Source organism: Dasypus novemcinctus, chromosome 9 (assembly GCF_030445035.2).
Source record: "Dasypus novemcinctus isolate mDasNov1 chromosome 9, mDasNov1.1.hap2, whole genome shotgun sequence".
Lineage (NCBI taxonomy): Eukaryota > Metazoa > Chordata > Mammalia > Cingulata > Dasypodidae > Dasypus > Dasypus novemcinctus.
The window spans coordinates 76,100,863-76,122,832 of NC_080681.1; positions in this window are offsets into that span (position 1 = coordinate 76,100,863).

Consider the following 21,970-nt stretch of genomic DNA (forward strand, 5'->3'; position numbering starts at 1 on the left):
TATGTTTCTAAACTAATCTATTCCTCTGGGTGTGAGAACCTTTAACTGCATTAGATTCACCTGACATGTCTTTTTTTTTTTTTTTTTTTATTTAATTCTGCCCCCCCCCCCCCCCCCCCCGGTTGTCTGTTCTTGGTGTCTATTTGCTGCGTCTTGTTTCTTTGTCCGCTTCTGTTGTCGTCAGCGGCACGGGAAGTGTGGGCGGCGCCATTCCTGGGCAGGCTGCACTTTCTTTTCACGCTGGGCGGCTCTCCTTACGGGGTGCTCTCCTTGCACGTGGGGCTCCCCCACGCGGGGGTTACCCTTGCATGGCACGGCACTCCTTGCGCTCATCAGCACTGCGCATGGCCAGCTCCACACGGGTCAAGGAGGCCCGGGGTTTGAACCGCGGACCTCCCATATGGTAGACGGACGCCCTAACCACTGGGCCAAAGTCCGTTCCCTCACCTGACATGTCTTGATTAAATTACCTGTTAAGTCAGATGGAATCCCCGCCTCTTGGTGGGCTGATATAAACACTCATTCATGAAGGCATACAAGAAGAGAGATTGAGCTCTGTCATGTTTGATCCTGGGCTCCTGGAGAGAGACGAGCCATTCGCCTGATAGTTTACAACTGACCTTGTGAAGCGATCAGAGCAGTTGAGCAGCTGAGAAGGCCTGAAATGAAACAAACCCTTTGCCAGCCTGTTGCTAAGAGAGAGGAAGGCGAACCCTCACAGAGATCAGTAAACATCTTGCTTCAACACGTAACAAATGACTTTGGTGAGACAGCAACCTTGAGTTGCACTCTTTAGAGCCTTGCAACTGTGAGCTTTTTACCTCAAATAAATACCCTTTATAAAAGCCAACAGATTTCTGGTACTTTGCATCAGCACCCTTTGGCAGACTAATACACATGGTAAATAAGGCTCCCATTCATATTAATATTATTGTTTATAATCTACATGGCAAATCTCTTAATGAGGTGTTACTACATAATTTGATAAGGAGGAAACTGAGGACCGAAGATGTTAAGGGTTGCAAACTCACCCAGCTAACAAACTATGGGGCTGGAATTCAGCCCTGTTTTATTCCAGAGCCGAAGTCTCATTAACTGCCCACATGGCCTTTACTAAAGTGGAAGTCAGTTGTCTCTTTCATCTGGCCCTGCTAATCTCTGCAAACCCAGCTCCCTTTGCACTCCCCCAGTTTAGTTGGGGGAAATAGCTGCCCAGATAGAAACCTCACAGTGACATGTGATTGAGTACTAGCCAATGGGGTGTAAGCAGAATTAATGTATGCAATTTCTGGATCTCAAAAGGAAAGTGTTTATGCTCCACTTCTTCCCTTGCCTTTCCCACCAGCTGGAATGTGGACATGGTGTCAGGGAGCCAGCCTTGTCTGTAGATAATGACAACTACTTCCTTCTCCATGTAAAGGACAGCCATCCTCTAATGTAGCTGAGCGTGAGGGTTTCGACCTTGCTCAGGCCCAAGAGTCGGGGGGGCTTGCTCCTGCCAAGCAGCCGGCGGGGGGGTGCTCCAAAAGGAAGCACCGGTTCTCCAGGCGTGGGGGACGCGCGGTTGGGGAAAAACCACGGAGACCGCTTGAGCGCAAGAACAGGTCTGCTTTATTACGGAAGTAAACTTAGCTATATAGGGTTGGGTAGAGGGAGGGGCGTGATGAAGGGAGGGTTGGCTAAGGGGCGGCTGTGGACAGGCTGAAGCTGATGGATAGACCTGAGGTAAGCAGTTACTGGGGAAGAGGGCAGATTGTGGGTTGGCAATATGGGCGGGACTGGCGGGAAGGACGGCGGGGCTGGAAGGGGAGGAGGGGTGGAGAAAGGCGGCAACACTCTAATCCCTTCTGGATTGTTCTATGAGAAATTAACTTCTGTTGTGTTTGAACCACTTTGTCTGTGGGTTTCTGTTATAACTCCTTAGCCTATACCTGACAACTATGCATATACTTTTCTTTATGCAGTAATACGTTTACATGGTTGCTGCAAAGATGCCATGAGTTCATGCTTATAAAGAACGTACGAGACATAGAGGAGAGGCTCCATATTATTTCCTTTTTCTCATTTTCTAGTAGGCAATCCAATGGTTGATTGTATTAATATTCTTGCCTCTAAGATTGCAAAACTTTCTGGAAAAGTCTAAAGACAGTACTTTCTCTAATATAAACAAAAGTCCCGTATTTTATTATTGTTTTATTTGCATGGTGGTGGCAGTGGAAGATGTGTTCTAGTGTTTAATTGTATGCATAAAGGGACTAGATGGTGATTCCAAAAGTATCTTAAAAAACTGTAGCCAGGAATTTCTTTTTCTTTTTTTAAAAAATAATTTAAAGTAATTTTTTATTAGATAAGTTATAGGTTTACAGAAAAATCATGCAGAAAATAACAAATTTCCCATACCTACCCCCCCACACACACACACATCAACAGTTTCCCTATTATTAACTTCTTGCTTAGTGTGCTGTACATTTCTTATAAAAGATAAACCAATATTGATACATTGTTTTTAATAGAAGTCTATATTTTTGTGAGGATTCACTCTTTGTATTGTATGATTCTATGGGTTTTGACCAATGCATAATATCATTTATCCACTATTACAGTATCACATAGAAAAGTTTCACTGCATTAAAATGCTCTCTGCTCTACAAATTCATCCCTCCCCACCCCCAAAACTCTGATAACCACTGATTTTTTCACTTTCTCGATAGCTTTCCTATTTCTAGATGTCATATGGTTTAAAGCATAAAGTATAACTTTTTCAGACTGGCTTCTTTTACTTAATATTATAACATGAAATTAAGTTTTCTCCATGTCTTTTTATGACTTGATAGCACATTCCTTTTTATCACTGAATTATATTCTATTGTATATATGTACCACTGTTTATCTGCTTACCTTCATTAGGCAATTTTTAACATAAAATTACATTCAAAATTATATGCAATTATTAATAAAACTGCTATAGACATTAGTATGCAATTTTTTGTTTAGGGATAAGTTTTCAATTCCTTTGGGTAAATGGTTGGTTGGGACTATGGGACTATGGGACTTCGGGACTATGATTATTGGATTGTATGGTACTCCTCTGTTTAACTTTGTAAGGAACTTCCAAACTGTCTTCAAAAGTGACTGTACCAGTTTGCACTACCATCAGCCATGACTGGGAGTTCCTCTTGCTCCACATTCTCACCAGCATTTGGAGTTGTCAGTGTTGTGGATTTTAGGCATTCTAATAGGCAGGTAATGGTCAATAAATTTTGTTTTCACTTTCTTTATTGTGGTAGAGTATACATAACATAAAAATAATTTTAACCAATTTAAATGTACAATTCAGTGACATTAAGTAAATTGACATTGCTATGTAACTTTCACAACTATTGCCAGATTATTTTTTCAGCATCCCTAATAGAAATTCATACTCATTAAGCAAAAACTCCTCACTCTCCTCTTACCCCTTTAACTACTTAATTCGTGCCAAGAATAATAGAGGCCTCAAAGTGAATAAGACACAGTCCCTGTCATAATAAACAGCAGATAGTGGGTGACAGTCAAGTAAAGAGACAGTTGACAAATGGTACATGCCATTTAGAAGTGTAAGGGTGGTGATCCAAAATGGTGGAGTAGGGAATGGAAGATGGCACTCTTCCTCCAGAAGCTGTGGGAAGACCAGCAGGCTTGCCAGGCATAGGGGACGACATGGGGCAAGGGGGCAATTGGAAGGGTGTGGGGAGGGTGTGATCAGCTAGCCACCAGGGGGAACAGCAGGCAGAGGGGTGATCAGACCAGCAAGGGGGTGCCCAGCCAGGTACTAAAGGAGCAGCTGATGGGGCAATGTGACCAGGAAGGAGGGGCCTAGCTGGACACCAGAGATCTGAGAGGAAGGGCTGGCTGTTTTTGTTTGTTTATTTGTTTGATTTTTCTTTCTCCTCATCTGGGGTCCTGTGGAGAAGCCTGCCTGGCCTGGAATGATTAATTGGGGAACTAAGCTGTGGAGAAGGAGGAGCCTAGCCAGAAGCCTGTGGCCAAGAAGAAGGCACTTTAATTTTTTCCTCTTCTTTTTTCTTTTATTTTTCTTTATTTTTCCTTGTGTTCTTTCCTTGTTGTTTTTCTTTCTTTCTCTCTCCTCCTTTCTTTTTTCTTCCTCCCTCTTTCTCTTTTTTCTTCACTTTTTTCTCTTCCTGTTTGTCTTTTCCTTTTTCCTTTTTTCTTTCTTTTTGTTTTTCATTAAAAAACAAAACAAAACAGATAATTCTAAAGATTTAGAATAAGTGAAACCAAGTGCCAAAAAGGACCCTCAACAAGTCAAACAGAAATAAAATCCTAGGCAAGAGACAGAAATTGACCAACAGAATAAACCCATCAAGATAAACAGATGCCTGGACAACAGTAAAAATTACAAGCCAAACTAAGAAACAGAAAGATATGACCCAGTCAAATGAACAAACTAAAAAGCAGGAGGAGATGCAGAATGTGGAACAACTAATCAAAGATGTCCACATAAATCTCCTAAATAAATTCAAGATGAAGGAAGAAATAAAGGTTATTAAAAAGTCATTGGGTACTTCTGGGAAAATGGCATCAGAGTAGGGTGGCAGAGCTCAACTCTCTTATAAAAACAATGGAGAAAGGGCAAAAAGCTGTCTGAGAGGGCTGTTCTGGGGATCTGCAGACCAGGAGAGTGCTGCACATCCACCAAGAGGGAGGGGGACAGAGAGACAAAGAAGTCAAAGTGAAAACAGTGAGTTACTGTATCCTGCAGCCTGAGATAGCACCCATCGCCCACTGTCAAGGTGAGTAGCCAGGGTAAAACCTATGGCTTACTGTGGTGAACTGAGAGTGGAATTGAGGAGAAAGGATATGGTAGAAGGCAGAAAGCGATTTCTCTTCAGTGAATTTGGCCAGCAGAGCCCATTTTGAATCTCAGCTCTGGCCAGACCAGAATCACCAGCCAGGGGAGGTTGAAAGAGGCACCTCTGTGGAAAGGCTTGCTGGATATCTCCATTTGCTGACAGGCGAGGAAACTGCAATAAATAAAAAAGCTTTTTGGAGTCTTTCATGCCTTCATTAAAAAAGAAGAAAGAGATAAATCCAAAGACCCAACTGCATACCTGGAAGAATGAGAAAAAGAATAGCAAACCACTCCCAAAGCAAGCAGAAAGAAAGAAAGATTAGAGCAGAATTAAATGAAATAGAGAATAAAAAATCAATAAAAGGAATCAACAAAACCAAAAGCTGATTCTTTGAGAAGATCAACAAAATCAATAAACTCTTATCTAGACTGACAAAGGAAAAAAGAGAGAAGATGCTAATAAATAAAATCAGAAATGAGAGAGAGGGCATCAGCATGGGCCCCACAGAAATAAAGTGTATCATAAGAGGAAACTGAAAAAATTGCATGCCAACAAGTTGGATAGTTTAGATTAAATGGATGAACTTCTAGTAGCACATGAACAACTTACACTGATGAAAGAAGAAATAGAAGATGTCAACATGCCAAACACAAGTAATGAGATTGAATCAATCATCCAAAACCTCCCAACAAAGAAAAGCCAAGGAGCAGATGGCTTCACAGTTGAATTCTACCAATCATTCTGAAAAAAACTAATACCAATCCTTTTCAAATTCTTCCAAAAAATTGGAGAGAACATTACCTAACTCGCTCTATGATGCCAACATCACCCTAATACCAAAGCCACACAAAGATATTATGAGAAATGAAAATTAGAGACCAATCTTTCTAATGAACTTAGATGCAAAAATCCTCAAGAGAATACTTGCAAATCAAATCCAACAGCACATCAAATGAATTATACACCATAATCAAGTAGGTTTTATCCCAGGTATGCAAGGATGATTCAACGTAGGAAAATCAATTAATGTAATACACCACATTAACAGATCAAAGGAGAAAAATTACACGATCTTCTCTATTGACATAGAAAATGCATTATACACAATCTAGCATCTTTTCTTGATAAAAATACTTCAAAAGATCAGGAAGGAATAGAAGGAAATTTCCTCAATGTGATAAACCCACAGCTAGCATTACACGCAATGGTGAAAGGCAAAAAGCTTTCACTCTAAAATCCAGAACAAGCAAGGATGCCCACTGTCACCACTCTTATTCATCATGGTGTTAGAAGTTTTTGCAAGGCAAGGAAAAGAAATTAAAGGCATCCAAATTGGAAAGGAAGAAGTAAAACTTCCACTATTTGCAGATGACATGATCCTATATAGAGAAAGTCCTGAAAAATCTATAACAAAGCTACTAGAGCTAATAAACAAGTTCAGTAAAGTGGCAGGTTATAAGATCAAAATTAAAAAATCAATAGTGTTACTTTACACTAGTAATGAGCAATCTGAGAAGGAAATCAAGGGAAAAAAATCCATTGGCAATAGCAACTAAAAGAACCAAATATCTAGGAATTAACTTAACTAAGGATATAAAGGACATGTACATAGAAAACCACAAAACATTGCTAAAAGAAATCCTAAATAAATGGAAGAACATTCCATGTTCATGAACTAGAATACTAAATATCATTAAGATGTCAGTTCTACCCAAATTGATATACAGATTCAACATAATCCCAATAAAAATTCCCAAAGCATTTTTCACATGCATGTAAAAGCCAATTATCAACTTTATTTGGAAGGGTAAGAGACCCTGGATAGCCAAAACATCTTGAAAAAGAAAAATGAAGTTGGAAGTCTCATGTTACCTGAATTTAAAGCATACTACAAAATTACAGTGTTAAAACTGCATGGTATTGGCACAAGGATTGACATATTGACCAGTGGAACCAAACTGGGAGTTCAAAAATAGACCCACACATATATGGCCAACTGATATTCAAAAAGGCCACCAAGTCCACTCAGCTTGGACAGAATAGTCTTTTCCAAAAAGGTGCTGGGAGAACTTGATATCCATATCCAAAAAAAATGAGAGAGTATCTCATGTCCTATACAAAATTAATTCAAGATGGGTCAAAGACCTAAATATAAGAGCCAGGACCAAAAAATTCCTAGTAGACAAAGTAGGGAAGCATCTACAAGATCTTGTGATAGGCAACAGTTTCATAAACTTTACACCCAAAGTGCAAGCAATAAAAGAAAAAGAATATAAAGAGGACCTCACCAAAGTTAAAAAATTTCATGCTTCAAAGTTGTTTGTCAAGAAAGTGAAAAGGTAGCCTATTCAATGGGAGAAAATATTTGGAAACTGCATGTTTGATAAGGGTCTAATATCTAACACATAAAGAAATCCTATAACAGTAACAAAAAGACAAACAACCCACTAAAAAATGTGTAAAAGACTTGAACAGACACATTTCCATAGTGGAAATACAAATGGCTAAAAAGCACATGAAAAGATGTTCAACATTACTAGCTATTAGGGAAATGTAAATCAAAATGATAGCTGATACAAAGTATCATTTCATACTTGCTAGACTGGCTGCTATTAAAAAAACACACAGAAAACTACAAGTGTTGGAGAGAATGTGGAGAAATAAGAATACTTATTTACTGCTGGTGGGAATGTAGAATGGTTCAGCCACTGTGGAGGATAATTTGGTAGTTCCTCAGGAAGCAAAGTATAGAATTTGAACCTATAATTTTCAATATACCTGTTAAATATATCTCTCAGAGACTTAAATCTTTGGATTGTTCATGTGCCATTTGAGCCCTGAATCCCAGAAGAGTTGCAGCCAACTCCTACTCTCCAGTTCTTTGGGTTACCCTGGATAATTAACAAAATGGTGATGATGGACATGTTCATTTCCAAAAACAAGGAGTATTTACAACTGCAAGCCAAACAATTCCTTCCATCTGCCCCACAATATCAAAGTCCTCCCTCAGTGTGAAGCAGTCAGAGTAGACATCATCCCATATCCCTCAAGGTTGAGGAACAAATATAAAGAAGAAGTGAAACCACTGACCAAAATAGATTTATTATTACTATAGTTATTATCTTGTGCTAATGGAATAACTTGTAACATTGATATAAAGATAGTTGTTGCTGAGGGGAAAAGGAGGGATGAATAGTTGGAACACAGAGCATTTTTTAAGACAGGGAAACTGTTCTGTATGATACTGTAAAGGACATAAATATTATACACTTGTCAAGGCCTATAAAACCGTACAGCACAAAGTATAAATCATAATGTAAACTATAGGCTTTGGTTAGTAGCAATACTTCAATATTGGTTCATCAATTGTATCAAATATACCACACAATGTAAGATGTTAATAATAAGGGAACCTATGTGTGGTATAAAATGGGAACTCCCTATAATTTTGGTATAATTCTTCTGTAAATCTAAAACTTCTCTAAAAAGAAAGTTTATTATTATTTTTAAAAAAGAAGGGTAAGAGTTTGCCCAAGTTTGAATTCTTCTGTGGAAATATAGCGGAGAACCCTATAATCAAACTCAGTATTCCAGGTTATATTGACGTGGTGGCAACTGAGCTTAATCTAAAATTATGACTTGTGGTTAGACAGGTATATGGGAAAAAATGTGTATTCAATGTTGGGAAAACGCAGGTAAAGAAATAGGAAGATACAAGTGAACAGTGTTTGAACTTCAGGATGTTTCAGGGACCATCAAATATTAGGAATAACTGGCAAATAGGAGGGAAAACAGCTGTGGTAAGGAAGCACCAAGAATTGGAGGCAGTAGGGTAAGCTGATTAGGAGTGTTGGCTCTGAAGCCACCCTGCCTGCTTGCAAATCCTCTCTGCACCACTTACCATTGGCAACTGGGTCGAGTCACTTAAACTCTCTGACCCTCTGTCTCTTCAAATATAAACTGGAGCTAATAATAGTGCTTTCTTCATAGTTGGGAACAGTAAGCATACTTAGCAATGGCTTGCCCCTGTACTCAATACATTTCAGTAGATATCACTAATAGTGATATAACTCTATATTGCAAAGGAAATCTTGGCTGATTTTAGGCAGGGAAATGGCACAGCATATTCAAGTGCAACAAATTTTGAGTGCCCACTAGGTGCCATATGTAGGTGCTGAGAATAGAGTGGTAGTAAACAAAATAAATGAAAAAACCCAGACAAACCCTTATACTCACAGAGCTTAGATTCTAGTGGAAGGGACACAATAAAAAAGTAAGATTCATGTTTAAGAGAAATTGCTCTTGTAGCAATGCAGAGGATGGATTAGAGTGGGTAGATTGCTTGGCCAATAAATAAGATAAATGATACAAGGGTTTGTACTAGGGCAGTGACAGTGGGGATGTGGCTGTGACAGTAGAGAGGGAGAGGAAGCAACCAGATTGACTCTCAAGGCTCCAGTGTTTTCTGTGGGTGCCTCGGCAGACCGTGGCACTAATATTGGTAATAAAGGGGGAAAAGCAAACCTGTGGGACTAAAAGATGTCAGTTTTCTACTAGCTGAGTTTGCATTTCCTGTGGTAGATAAAAGTAAATATTTTTTCAGTACACAGTTCAATATATGTTGGTTTCCGTAAGGTAGGTGTCCTGCACAGCTTTCAGCTGGCCTTTCAGATCCACTCCCTGATGGACTCTGTTCCTTGGAGGGCTAACGTGTATGATTGGCAGTAATGGACTTCCTTTGGCCCTCTTTCTGGATGGATTTGGTCAAGGGGAACCATGGCAAGATATTGGAAGGAGGGAGGAGGTGATTAAAGTCAGACTATTTCCCAGGTTTCTAACTGGCCAGGACGTCAGAGGTTGGCTGCATTTCTTGAACAGAGGCCAAAGTTCCTGCAATCAGTCCATTTCTCTCTCTCCCTCCCTCCCTTTTCTACCTCTCTCTGTCATTCTAGGGGTTCTAGTAACTGCTCCCCATCTTGCCCATTTGGGCCTACATATGGTAATGAATCTCATTGCTATTTTCTCCAGGTTTCTATACCAATCATTCCTGGGTTCCCTCCACTCACCTATGCCTATATTAAATTCCTGTCCAATTACACAATTTGCTTATACCATCTATTTCCTGCTGGGCCTCCTGATTATGATAGATATTCATATGAAAAAATTGAATGAAAAAATTACAAATGGTTATATGGATGGATCTGGCCTGCAGAAAATAAATCTCTTTTAGCTATGTGGGTAATAACAAAAGACAAGAAATGCTTGAGCACTTGGTACAAAAATAAGGACAGAGGTAGCCATTACCTGGCAGAGGCAAAGGGTAAGAAGGAACCTGGAGAGCAAGCACATTGGGTGGAAGGAAATTCCAAGGTGCTGTGGATAATCTTGGCAAGGTACATTATTAAGTTATTTAGGAATTTCCTCTCACTTGGTAAGAAAATATATTGCTCCATAGGGATGAGGTTAGAGACGTGGGTGGAGAATCAAAGGTGGAATTAAGGAAGTTAAAAATAACCCACCCACATTTCTTAATTAGCTTCAAGGGGAAATTATTGCCAAGCGTAATGGTGCAGAAGTTGGAATGTCTTTATTTCTCAGGAAAAAAAATATCCTTCTGCCACATCTTTGCATCCACTTTAATTGGCTTATATATGTCTGTCAGAAACTTTGGCAATTCCAAACCAAATAGCTTACTTTCCCTATAACAGGGCTGAAAAATAACTTGCAAAAGTCTGGATGTATGTCTATCTAACAATCTTGGCAGAAAATATTTGCCATATAAAACACAAGTTGGGCTTCTTTTCTACCAAGAACTGTAGGCTGGACTTTTCAAAATGCAATGAAATATTTGGAATTTTTGAAATTAGCCCCAAAATACTCTTTTAGGTATTCCTAAAATAATCAGAGGAGGAAGGAAATCCCACATACAGTTATGTGGAATAGTATCCAGATTCTTGCCAAGAATGTAGAACAATCGGCCACTGCCTTTATCCTACATCCCACCTACCTCTCCCTGATTTTAAAACAGCAATTGGGTAATGCAAGTAAGTAAAATGAAAACAAACCACCTATGAAAACGTTCTGGGTTGATGGGTATTTCACTACCTAGAATATGGCCATGTTGTCACGGGTGTATACACATGTCAAAACTTAACAAATTATACACTTAAGGTATGTACAGCTTATTTTACATCAATTATAACTCAATAAACCAGTTTAAAGAGAAAAAAAAGCAAAATAAAGTAACATGATTTAAAATGGAAGGTATGTTCCTGATAGGAAACTAGGAGTTTATGAACTTGTGTAACTGCTTGCAGAGATCCAGAATACATGCAGCTTCTAGCCAAGTCTCAGAGAAGCAGTGTTCTTTTAAAAATGTAAGACAGTCCATGTACTCTGCTCAAGACCCTCCAATGGCTCTCATTTCTCCCTGAGTCAAAGTGAAAAGCTTCAAAATCCTCATAGATCCCCTTAAGGTCTTACATTCTCTGGCTCCTCTGACTTTGACATCTATTGCTTTCCCCTCTTCAGCCACATTGGCCTCCTGCTATTTAGTTATCATACCTGACAAGCTGTCTGAGGGCCTTTGCACCTGCTGTTTCCTCAGCCTGAAAAGTTTCTTCTCTTCCAAATGTTTGCTTGGCTTTTGTTCCTATGCCTCTTTTAACTTTCTATTCAAATTTTCCCCCTTAGTGAAGCCTTCCCTGACCTCCCTATTGAAAGTGGCATTCTCCTGCCCCACTTGGCCCAGCACTTTCTATTTCCATCTCTGCTTTATTTTTTTCCATTGCACTTTAACTGTAGAGACTATCAGGTGATGATAATCTAGTTATTTTTTATTGTCTTTTTCCCTACCCTCTCACTGCAATATAAACCTCCCAAAGGCAGAGATTGATGTCTGTTTGGTTGTAATAGCACCTACATATAGTAAGTGCTCAATAGGTAATTTTTTTTTTTAAAAGATTTATTTATTTCTCTCCTCTCCCCCCACCCCGGTTGTCTGTTCTCTGTGTCTATTTGTTGCGTCTTGTTTCTTTGTCCGCTTCTGTTGTCGTCAGCGGCACGGAAGTGTGGGCGGCGCCATTCCTGGGCAGGCTGCACTTTCTTTAGAGCTGGGCGGCTCTCCTTATGGATGCACTCTTTGCGCGTGGGGCTCCCCTAAGCGGGGGACACCCCTGCGTGGCACAGCACTCCTTGTGTGCATCAGTACCACGCATGGGCCAGCTGCACATGGGTCAAGGAGGCCCAGGGTTTGAACCACAGACCTCCCATGTGGTAGACGGACACCCTAACCACTGGGCCAAGTCCGTTTCTCTCAATAGGTAATTGTTTAGAAAATAATCCATTCATTCCAAGCCACAAAAATCCACATTCTCATGAATTTTATGTGCAGTGATAAATACATCCTATGATTTTAGGGGAATAGCTTATCTTCTATTGGAATCAGACTAACATTATTTTCACCTCTTTTAAAAATTCTCAAGTGAGATATGCATTCCTAGAGTCATGAAATTCCGAAAATGAAGATATCTTAGCCTCCATCTAACTCAGTCAGATATTTGAGTGGCATTTGCAGTATCTCAGACCATCTCAATTGGAACATCTCCAATATTTGGTAACTCACTATTCACTCATTACAAAGGTAGTTAGTTACTGAGCCCTGTTTGGATCCAGGCTACAGTTTGGGCCTGGAAAACAATGACAAACAAGATAATCAGCCAGTTTAAAGTTCTAGTAGGAAAGGCAAAACTTAACAAGTAATGCAAAGCTTGATGAATGTTCTAAAGTGGAATAAATGGGGTATTATGATTTATCTAACAGGGACAACCTCAATTTCAAAAGTAATATATAGAGAGACCTACAAAAGAAAGAAGTGTTGGCTAGAGGAGAAAGAGAGGGAAACTTTGGGTTCTGATGAGCCACCTCATTCTACCTTTGTATAGCTTGTAGAGAAGATGATATTGCTTAATTTTTTAAAGTGGAGTTCCAATCCCTGTGTGACCTTAGGTAGGTTATCCTTAATAATCTGGGTGGGTCTAATCCATTCACTTGAAAAGTCTGAAGTATCAATATTTTTCAGCAATAAATGTGGATAATTCCATAGAATACATAAAGTTATTATGAAATAATTTAAGCAAAGTGATTAGGACAGTTTGTGAGAGATTGGATGTGTTTGATAAAAGGTGGGCATTATTGTTAACCTTTACAGCTGTGCTGAAATCCCCATCTCTGTGGTTTTCAGCTATTGGCTTATTTCCAGCCCTCTAGACCCACACAGAACCAGTCTACTTCTTCTTTCCCTTGATACTCCTTCATGTATTTAGGACAGTCATCACAGCCCTGTCACCAACCTCCACTCCCAATCTTTCCTTTTCATTTAAGCATTTCCAGTTCCTCTCATTGCTCCTCCTTTGAAATGGTTTCCAAACTCTTACCATCATGAACACTTTCCTTTGAACACATGCCAGTGTGCTTCCTAGAACTGAACCTGATACTCCAAGTGTGCTTGACCCAGTGAAGGGTTACATGGAACTCCTACCTTCCTTATTCTGGATGCTGCAACTTCATTGACTGCATTTTGAAACCAAAATCCTAGACTGAGAAAAGTCAGTTAAAGATGAGTACAATTTCTGTCTTTGCATCTATCTGGTCTCTAAAGATATTTTTCTTTCCCACTGCAGGAAAATTAAAATATTTCTTATGGTTTCATTAATTCCTAGGTCATAAAAAAGTCTGATATATCACTCCCCTACTTGAATATCCCTGCAGATTTTTTTGTCTATAAGGTACAAACTCTTTAATAATAGCTAACATATAAATCACACCTACTATTTATGAAGCAGATATTTTATTTAACTAATTAACTTAATCCTCACCACCCAATGAGGGTGATGCTCTATTTTACCTGTATTTTACAGATGAAGGAAGCAAGACCTGGAGAACTGTGTAAATTCCCAAGGTCACTTAGCTATGGGAAGAAGAGTTGAGAGTCACACCCAGGCTCCCCTGCCCCCCCCCTTCCAAAGTCAGTGCTCTGATCTACTCTGAGATATTACCTCTCCAGATGTCTGTCATGGCCCATCCTATTGACTCCAACCAAGCTTTCTAATGTCATGGTCCACAGGTGCAAGCCCCTGCCCCTGCTACTGTGTCAGTACACAGAAACATCCATGCACACAACATTCCTGCACATGCAATGCACACTTGAGCTGTACATTCCCATTACATAGAACTTCCTGTCACTGCTTAGACACCACACTCCTCACATACCTCTGGGTTTTTGTTCATGTGTCTCTTTTAGTGAGTTCAGCTAAGGTTCCACCCGAAAAGCAATAGCAATAGGATATATATGTATGTGTGTGTGTATGATTGTGGGACAGGCTAGGCAAGTCCAAAATCCACAGAGCAGGCCATCAGGAAGGGCAGACTGGACACTCTTTGGCAGGAGCTGATGCTGCTGACCACAGGTGGGAAGTCTTCTTCCAGGAAAACCTCCACAGTGTTCACACTGCCTTTCACCTGAGTGGATCAGGCCCACACAGATTATTCAGGATCCTTTACATGAAGTCAACAGAATATAGATGTTAATTACACCTCAAAATACCTTCACAACACAGAAGAGCATTTGATGGAGTAACTGAGCACTATAGCTTAGTGAAGTTGACACCTAAAACTGACCATCACAAGTAAGGAACATAATCCCTTTCTCTTGAACTCTTTCAGAATAATAACAGTCACAAATAGCATTCATACAGAACTGCATACTTCAAACTACTCTAAGTGCTTTACATCTATTGACTTGTTTAATCTCACCATAAACAACCACATGAGGAAGATAGTATCATTATTTACTATTTCCAGATGAGGAAATCGAGGCACAAAGAGATTAAGGTCATACAGCTAGTAAGGCGCCAAACCAAGATTCTTACCCAGGTTGTATTGTACTCTCAGCCACTTCATCTCCTATTCATCTTTCCAGGTCTTCTAAAAAAGTCTCCAGTTCTCTCAGACAGAAGAAAACTAGCATTTTCTAGCATTTAATTATTTAATTATGCATTTTTGGCTTTCCCTAAGCAAACTATTCCATCTTTAAGGGTAAAATGTGGAGCACCCAGCACAGTGTCTGATGCTCAATAAATATTTGTTATCTGCATGAAGCAGCATAGAAGGTGCCTATTGTGAATAAAGATAAAGAATGAAAGAGAGATACTGTCCTTCTTTAATCCTTTTCCAGAAAAATCAACATACAGGAACTTCCAAGAATCCAGGAAAAAAGCAAATTCAAATGAGAGACCAAAATAAAACCACAGATAAAAGAGAAAAATCTCTTAGCTGATAACCTTAGAAAGACTTTTAAAGGCTTCTTTATCGGAACCCTGGTATAATGTTTCTTATTGTAATATGGAGCTCTGCAACAGTCCCATTTTCACATCCGTTTCCTTACTTCATTTCCTTTACTAATATTTCCATGACCCTAAGTTTGCACAACTCCCTTTTTTGATGCCATGTGTGCATTTGGGGCTAATGGCCAGTTGCAGAAATGCCGTTTTGACTATTTACGTTGAAATCAGCAGTACCTTTTTTTCCTCTCTTTTAAATGGGGTAAGTGCATGAGAACATTGGTTATAATTTCCTGAACCAGGAAAGCCAGGCACCAGGGATGGAAAATCAGTAGTAAATGACTTGCTAAGTATTCTACTTTGTTGAGTAACTTAATAAGAAAGCCACTATAGATAGAGCAGTTCTTAAAATTTAGTGGGTAAGATTCATGTGTGTAACTTGTTTACAGTGCAGATTCCCAGACCCCAAACCAGTGATTTTGATTCAGTAGATCTGGGGTGAGGTTCAGGAATGTGAATTTCTATCAAGTGCCCTGGTAAGCCTGTTGCAGGCGGTTGTCAGGCCACACACTGAGAAAGACCACTGTGACAGAAAGAGCATGGGTTTTGGATTTTCAAAAACCTGACAATCTAAACAGCTTTAAAATTTGGACACATTTCTTAAACACTTTGAGCTTCAAATTCTTTATCCACTAAAAGGAGACTATAACACCACCCCAGTACTACTATACCATGGAGAAGCGATTCCATGGGATGGAAATTTGAGTGGTTGTGTGACGATGTCACTGGGTTTGGCAGCTATATTGTGGAAGAAGGATCCTGAACTCAATCTAATATCACTTTCATGAAGCAAACTTAAGACCCTCCAAACTCTGTAAAAATAGCCAAATACTTCTGACAAATGTAATTTAGTGTAAAGAATGAAGTGATTGCAAGGAACAACTTTATGTGAGTGTATTTGCAACCTGAGTTGAAATGGATACAATTTCAAAAAATTTAAGTCACCAAAGTTGATGCAAGAAAAAACAGAAATCTAAAATAAACCAAACCATTAAAGAAAATTGAATCACAATAAAAAATAACCCCTACATAAAATAAAATAAAAAATCCACATGCAAAAATATGAAATTAAAAAATAACATGCAGATTTCAGCAGAGTTTTTAAAAAAGATATCATTAGCAAGTAATGTTTATTCAAGAAGCAAGGATAGTTTTCCCAGAAAAATCCATTTCTATAGTATATACATTAATACAAGAGAAAAAGAAATATCTCAATAGATATAGAATAAACATTTAAAATGTTCCACAATCATTTAAGTAGAAAACAAATCTCATAATCAACTCTGATTAGAAATGAACTTCCTTTACCCCATGAAAGTATTTATAATAACTTACCAGATATAATTTATGGTGAAACAATAGAAATATTTCTGCTTCTAATCAATATTGTACTGAGTCCTACACAATACAATTAGAAAATAAAAATGAAAAATAGGAACAAACATTATAAAGGCAGAGACACAACTGTCCTTGTTTGTAGACAGTGTAATTGCCTATGTAATAATCCCAAAAGATCCATAGACACTTATGGTGGTTTGAACGAGGTGCCTCAGTTTGGACATTTTCTTGATCTTGGTCTGCATTCCTATAGGTGTGAACCCATTATAAATAGGATCTCTTGAAGATTTCACTTTAAATTAAGGTGTGGCCTAACTAAATGAGTTTGGCTTTTCATCCAGATTAATGGAGCTCTTTATAAACAGAAAGAATTCAACACAGTCAGAAAGAAGTCCACCTGGGAGCACCAGGATAGAATGCTAGAAGATAATAGTTATAGAGGTATGCAATTTTCTGGAATTTACTGTTTTTTGAAATATTGTAAAAAGAATAGTGTTTAAAAAGAGAATTAAGTTATCCCTGAGTTGAAGAAAAATGTTAGTCAAATTTTGACTGTCATTTTAACTTCATTCAGTTTTTAGACTTTGGTTCATAAATATTTTCAAGCATCTACTAAAAGCCAACTACTAAGAGGAGCATTAGGGCTACAAAAAGAAATACAACGTGTGTTGTGCCCTTTGGCTCTCACAGTCTATCATGGCAGGTAAATGTACCACTGAAATAGATAAGGAAACTACTCTAATAGAGTAAAAGTGTTATGCTGAAATAGATAAAGAAGTGAAGTTCTAAGTACTTCACTAGTACTTAGTACTAGGAGTCAAGGCAGGCTTTAAACAGTTATTGTCATTTGTGTGAGCTCATGCAAGATGATTGGACTTCTCCAATGAAAAAAGGAAACAGCATGTTCCAAGTTCAAAAATACACCATGGCATTTGGTTTACTGAGGCTAGAGAGGGGATGTGGGGAAAGGTGATGATGAGAGATAAGGCTGAGTATGTTGAGAACAGATTAAATAATGCCTTGGAGAGCTTGAACTTTATCCCTTAGACTGCTGGCAGCCACAGGAGATTTTTGTTCACCCACAGGAGATTTTTAAAACAAGGAAGTGGATTGATTAGACTTGTGTTTTAGAAACATAAGTATGGCCATCTTCCACATGGAGGATTAACCGGAGTTGAATTGGGAAGAGAGGAGAAGGTAGACGTGTATACTGAATGATGGGTTAGGAATCCACTGAGATAATCTTGGTGATGGGGTTGGGGGAATGGGTGATAAGGTCCTGAACTAAGGTATCTAAGTGTATGTGGGAAAGAACATTTTCTTTAAGAGTTAGAAGGTGTGGATCTGAATCCAAGTTCTTCCAAGAACTCAACATTTACCCTTAAGCAAGGTGCTTCACTGCTCTAGTGTTTATTAATATCATCTGTAAAATGGGAACCACCAGTATAACAACTGTTAAGGACTGCCAAGCTTGTGCCATCTTAGATTTTGTAACCAGCTCTAAATATCTATTCCTTTGCCTAGAAAGTGCTTCACCTGCATCTTTCTAGGACTCTTTATTGTCTTTCAGTTATGCAAAAATGTCACCTCTTCAGAGAGGGCTTCTCTGATCTCTCATTGAAACAGCTTCCATTGGTCAACGTTTAGTTTAATAAATCTTTTTTTTTTTAATTTCCCCATAGCAATTTTTACTTTTCAAATTTTTCTTATCTATTCAGTGCCTTTTCATTTGTCCTTACCCCAATAGAATGTAGTCTGTGAGAGAATTTACCTGTCTTATATACCACTGAACCACCAACATCTAGAACAGTGCACAAAAAAATTCATTAAATACTTGTCATATGTTGACTCTAATAAAAACCACTTCTTTTATGAATGCTATGAGAGTTGTCTGTGATAGCACAACCAATCATAATAGAGAAAAATGAAAACACTTGTCTTCTAGTTTCCTGGTTCACTGATCTTTTCACTTATGATGGCTTATGTCTTATTTCATAAGACCATTTCAAGTAATAAATGATTTGTAAATGAGAAGAATTGTAAATTTCTGGAAAAAAAGTTTCATGATTTAGATGTTGCTCAAAGAGGAAATAATGACTCAGTGCCTCTAGAGATTGAGACCAATTCACAAAAGACTCTTTATGGGTAGTGTTGAATCTAAGAAGCTTAGGAAATGTCACTTCCTTTCTACTGACACATTAAGGCTAACAGGTGGTACTGAGAATGAGATTCCAGAGAGTTATATGATATAGGAGGGAAATGAATGGGGTAGAAGGAAGCAGATATAGGTCTGTCTCATTAAAAGGCTATCAAACTTGAGGTGGGCAGGGTTCTCAAATATAAATAACTAATTTAAGAATATAAATAACATATTTAAGAATATAAATAATATATTTTTCCTCCTTTGGCTTTCTATAAAATACTTCATCCTCTTTGGTTTCTTCCACTTAAAACTATTTGTGACTGAGAAAGAGAGAAGACATCCACTAGGTAACAAATGGCTAAGAACTTAAATTTTATTTGAAGGAATATATTCATCTATACACCCATCTGCTTACTCATCTAGTATTTTCTGAATAAATTAATTATGAATAAATACATATTGCCAGGTACTATGCTAGGCCAGGTGCCAGGCACTATAGTAGCCCTATGGATAAAGAAATGAATAGGATAGATGTGGGCACTTGATGTTAGGTGGAGAAGATAGATATCAAATTAATACAGATGTGATGAGTTCCTATCTTGTGGTCTTCCTCAAGAAACGCTCCCCCCTTAATGAGATCTAGGCCCACCCAAGGAAATATCATTATAAAGAAAGGTTTATTTCTTGTCATTTTTCTATTAAGTAAAGATATAGCTATGAAGCAATTAGATTTTAATACAAATTTTGAAATGTAGAACAAATTCTATATTTGAAATATACTTAACATATATATGTGTGTATATATGAATATACTTTTATTTTTTTGAGGTACTGGGGCTGGGGTTTGAACCTGGGACCTTGCATGTGGGAAGCTGGCACTCAACTCCTGAGCTACAACTGGCTCCCAATGAATATACATTTTAAAAATAGTTGTACATTATTTTTTGTTGCCCAACTGCAATTTGATTATGCATTCTCCCTGACTCCTGTGTCTTAGCTAATCTAAACAAAAATGAAGACCATACACAGCTGGCACCATAAGAGGCCAGGCCTAATACTCATCTCTTAGGGATAGTTGAAACTGAAAGGAAACACATCTAGTCCATGATGCTGCTTTTCAACTCCAGGACCAGAGAACAAAGTGTTCTTTCTTTTCTGAGCAGGTAGGAAAGTCTGTGCTCTCTTGAATACCTGTAGACTTCTCATAAAGGTAGGAGGGTTGTCACAGAGGTTGATTTGCTCACAGTAATGGGGATGATGCTACCCATCACCCCAGTGAAAAGGTTGGGTGGGGTGGAGTTGTCATAATTACTGGTGAAGTTGGAGTAGCAGCCAAGAAGGCTTGAGCCATAGATAGTTGTGGAGATGGCTAATAGAATGTAATATTCCTAAGGAAAAATAGATGGGCAGTCAGTGAGAGTACTATCTCATATAGATAATCCCAAGAAAGCCAGATGGAGAAGCAGGAGATCTAAGGAAACTGTCCCCCCAAAATGTTAGAATGCCCAGTTCCCATACCTAAGCCAGTTTAGAACTTATTGAATAAAGATGTGGCTCAATCTTCAAGAGGAAGAACCCTCTCATACCATAACAGGTATATACTATGTTGATTCCCACAGTCCCTCCCCAAAGGGAATTTCAGCCATTTACTGGATGACCGAAAAAAGGGGAATGTGGAGAATTATCACTATCCTCTATTAGAGTAGGGGCATATAAGGGCCCCATAAATGGAATTCTGGCCAAAAATTGACTAATAATCAATTCACTGGGTCAACAGATCTATCTTGTCATTTCCACAGTCTGTGAATATATAAATGGGATTAACATACTTGCAGCTCAAGTAATTCCCACTTTGGATTCTTGGCCTGTGGGGTAAGAGCTATTAGAGGGAGTAAAGCCAAGGGGAAACATCTGACAATGCCCTCCTCTGGGTAAGATAATAAACCAAAAGCAATATTGTATCCCTATGGAGATAGAAGAGATTAGTGCTGTCTTTAAGGATATCCAGGATATAGGGGTAGTGGACCCTATAATACTGAATTCATAAGTCTTCTAGCCTCTTCTAAAACCAAATATGTTCTAAAGAGTGACCGTAGACTACTGAAAGCTCAATCAAGAAGTAGCCCCAACTGTATAACACAATGAACCCTGTGGTGGATGATGGACTGTGGCTGATAGTACAAATATAAGAATGTTCTTCCATGAATTATAACAAATATACAATACTGTTACAAGGTGTCATTAATACAGTGGTTGTATTAATCAGCAAAAGAGGTGCTGATGCAAAGTACCAGAAATCTGTTGGTGTTTATAAAAGGTATTTATTTGGAGTAAAAGCTTACAATTACAAGGCCCTAAAGAGTCCAACTCTAGGTACCATAAGAGACATCTTCTCACCAAAGTCTGTTGCCATGTGTTGAAGAAAGGTGGTTGCCAATCACTGTGAATGTTCAGCCTTCCTCTTCCTCTTAAGGCTCCATGGGCCCAGCTTCTTCCAATCTTAGCTGTAGGGTGGAGGGCTCATGTCTTTCTGGGCCTTCTCAGCTGCTCTGGTCTCTTTAGCTGCAAACTATCAGGTGAATGACTCAGCTCTCCCCAGGGCTTTAGCTATCTGAGTCTTCTTCTTTCTGTCACATGGCAGGATAGAAATGACCAAGTTCTCTCCTCTTGAGTCTGTGGATTCCCTTCCTTTGTGTACCTTCTTCTGTATCTTCTTCTGCATGCCAAGAGAGTGGGAACTCAACTCTGGGTCATGCCCTACTGATGCGTCAAATCAAAGCCCTAATCTTAACATAATTTAATCAAAGACATCTCAGCTGAATCTGATACAATCAAAGGGTCATCACACTCATAGGAACAGATCAGTTTACAAACATAATCTCTTTTGGAATTCATAAACAATCTTAAACTGCCACAGTGGTATATGGGAAAAATATGCCACTGTAAATTATGGACAATATTTAGCAATATTTTAATATTCTTTCATCAAGTGTTACAAAGATACCACACTAATGCAGTGTCAACAATAGGGGGTATATGAGGATGTTATATTTTTTACATGAATTTTCTGAAAACCTATCCCTTTTCTAATTAAACAATTGCAATAATTTATATATATTTATATATATATAATATATGATTCCATTTATACAAAATATGAATACAAATAAATTTGTAGAGTTGGAATTAGATTAGTGGTTATGTAGGGCTAGGGAAGGACAGAGGGATTGAGAGGT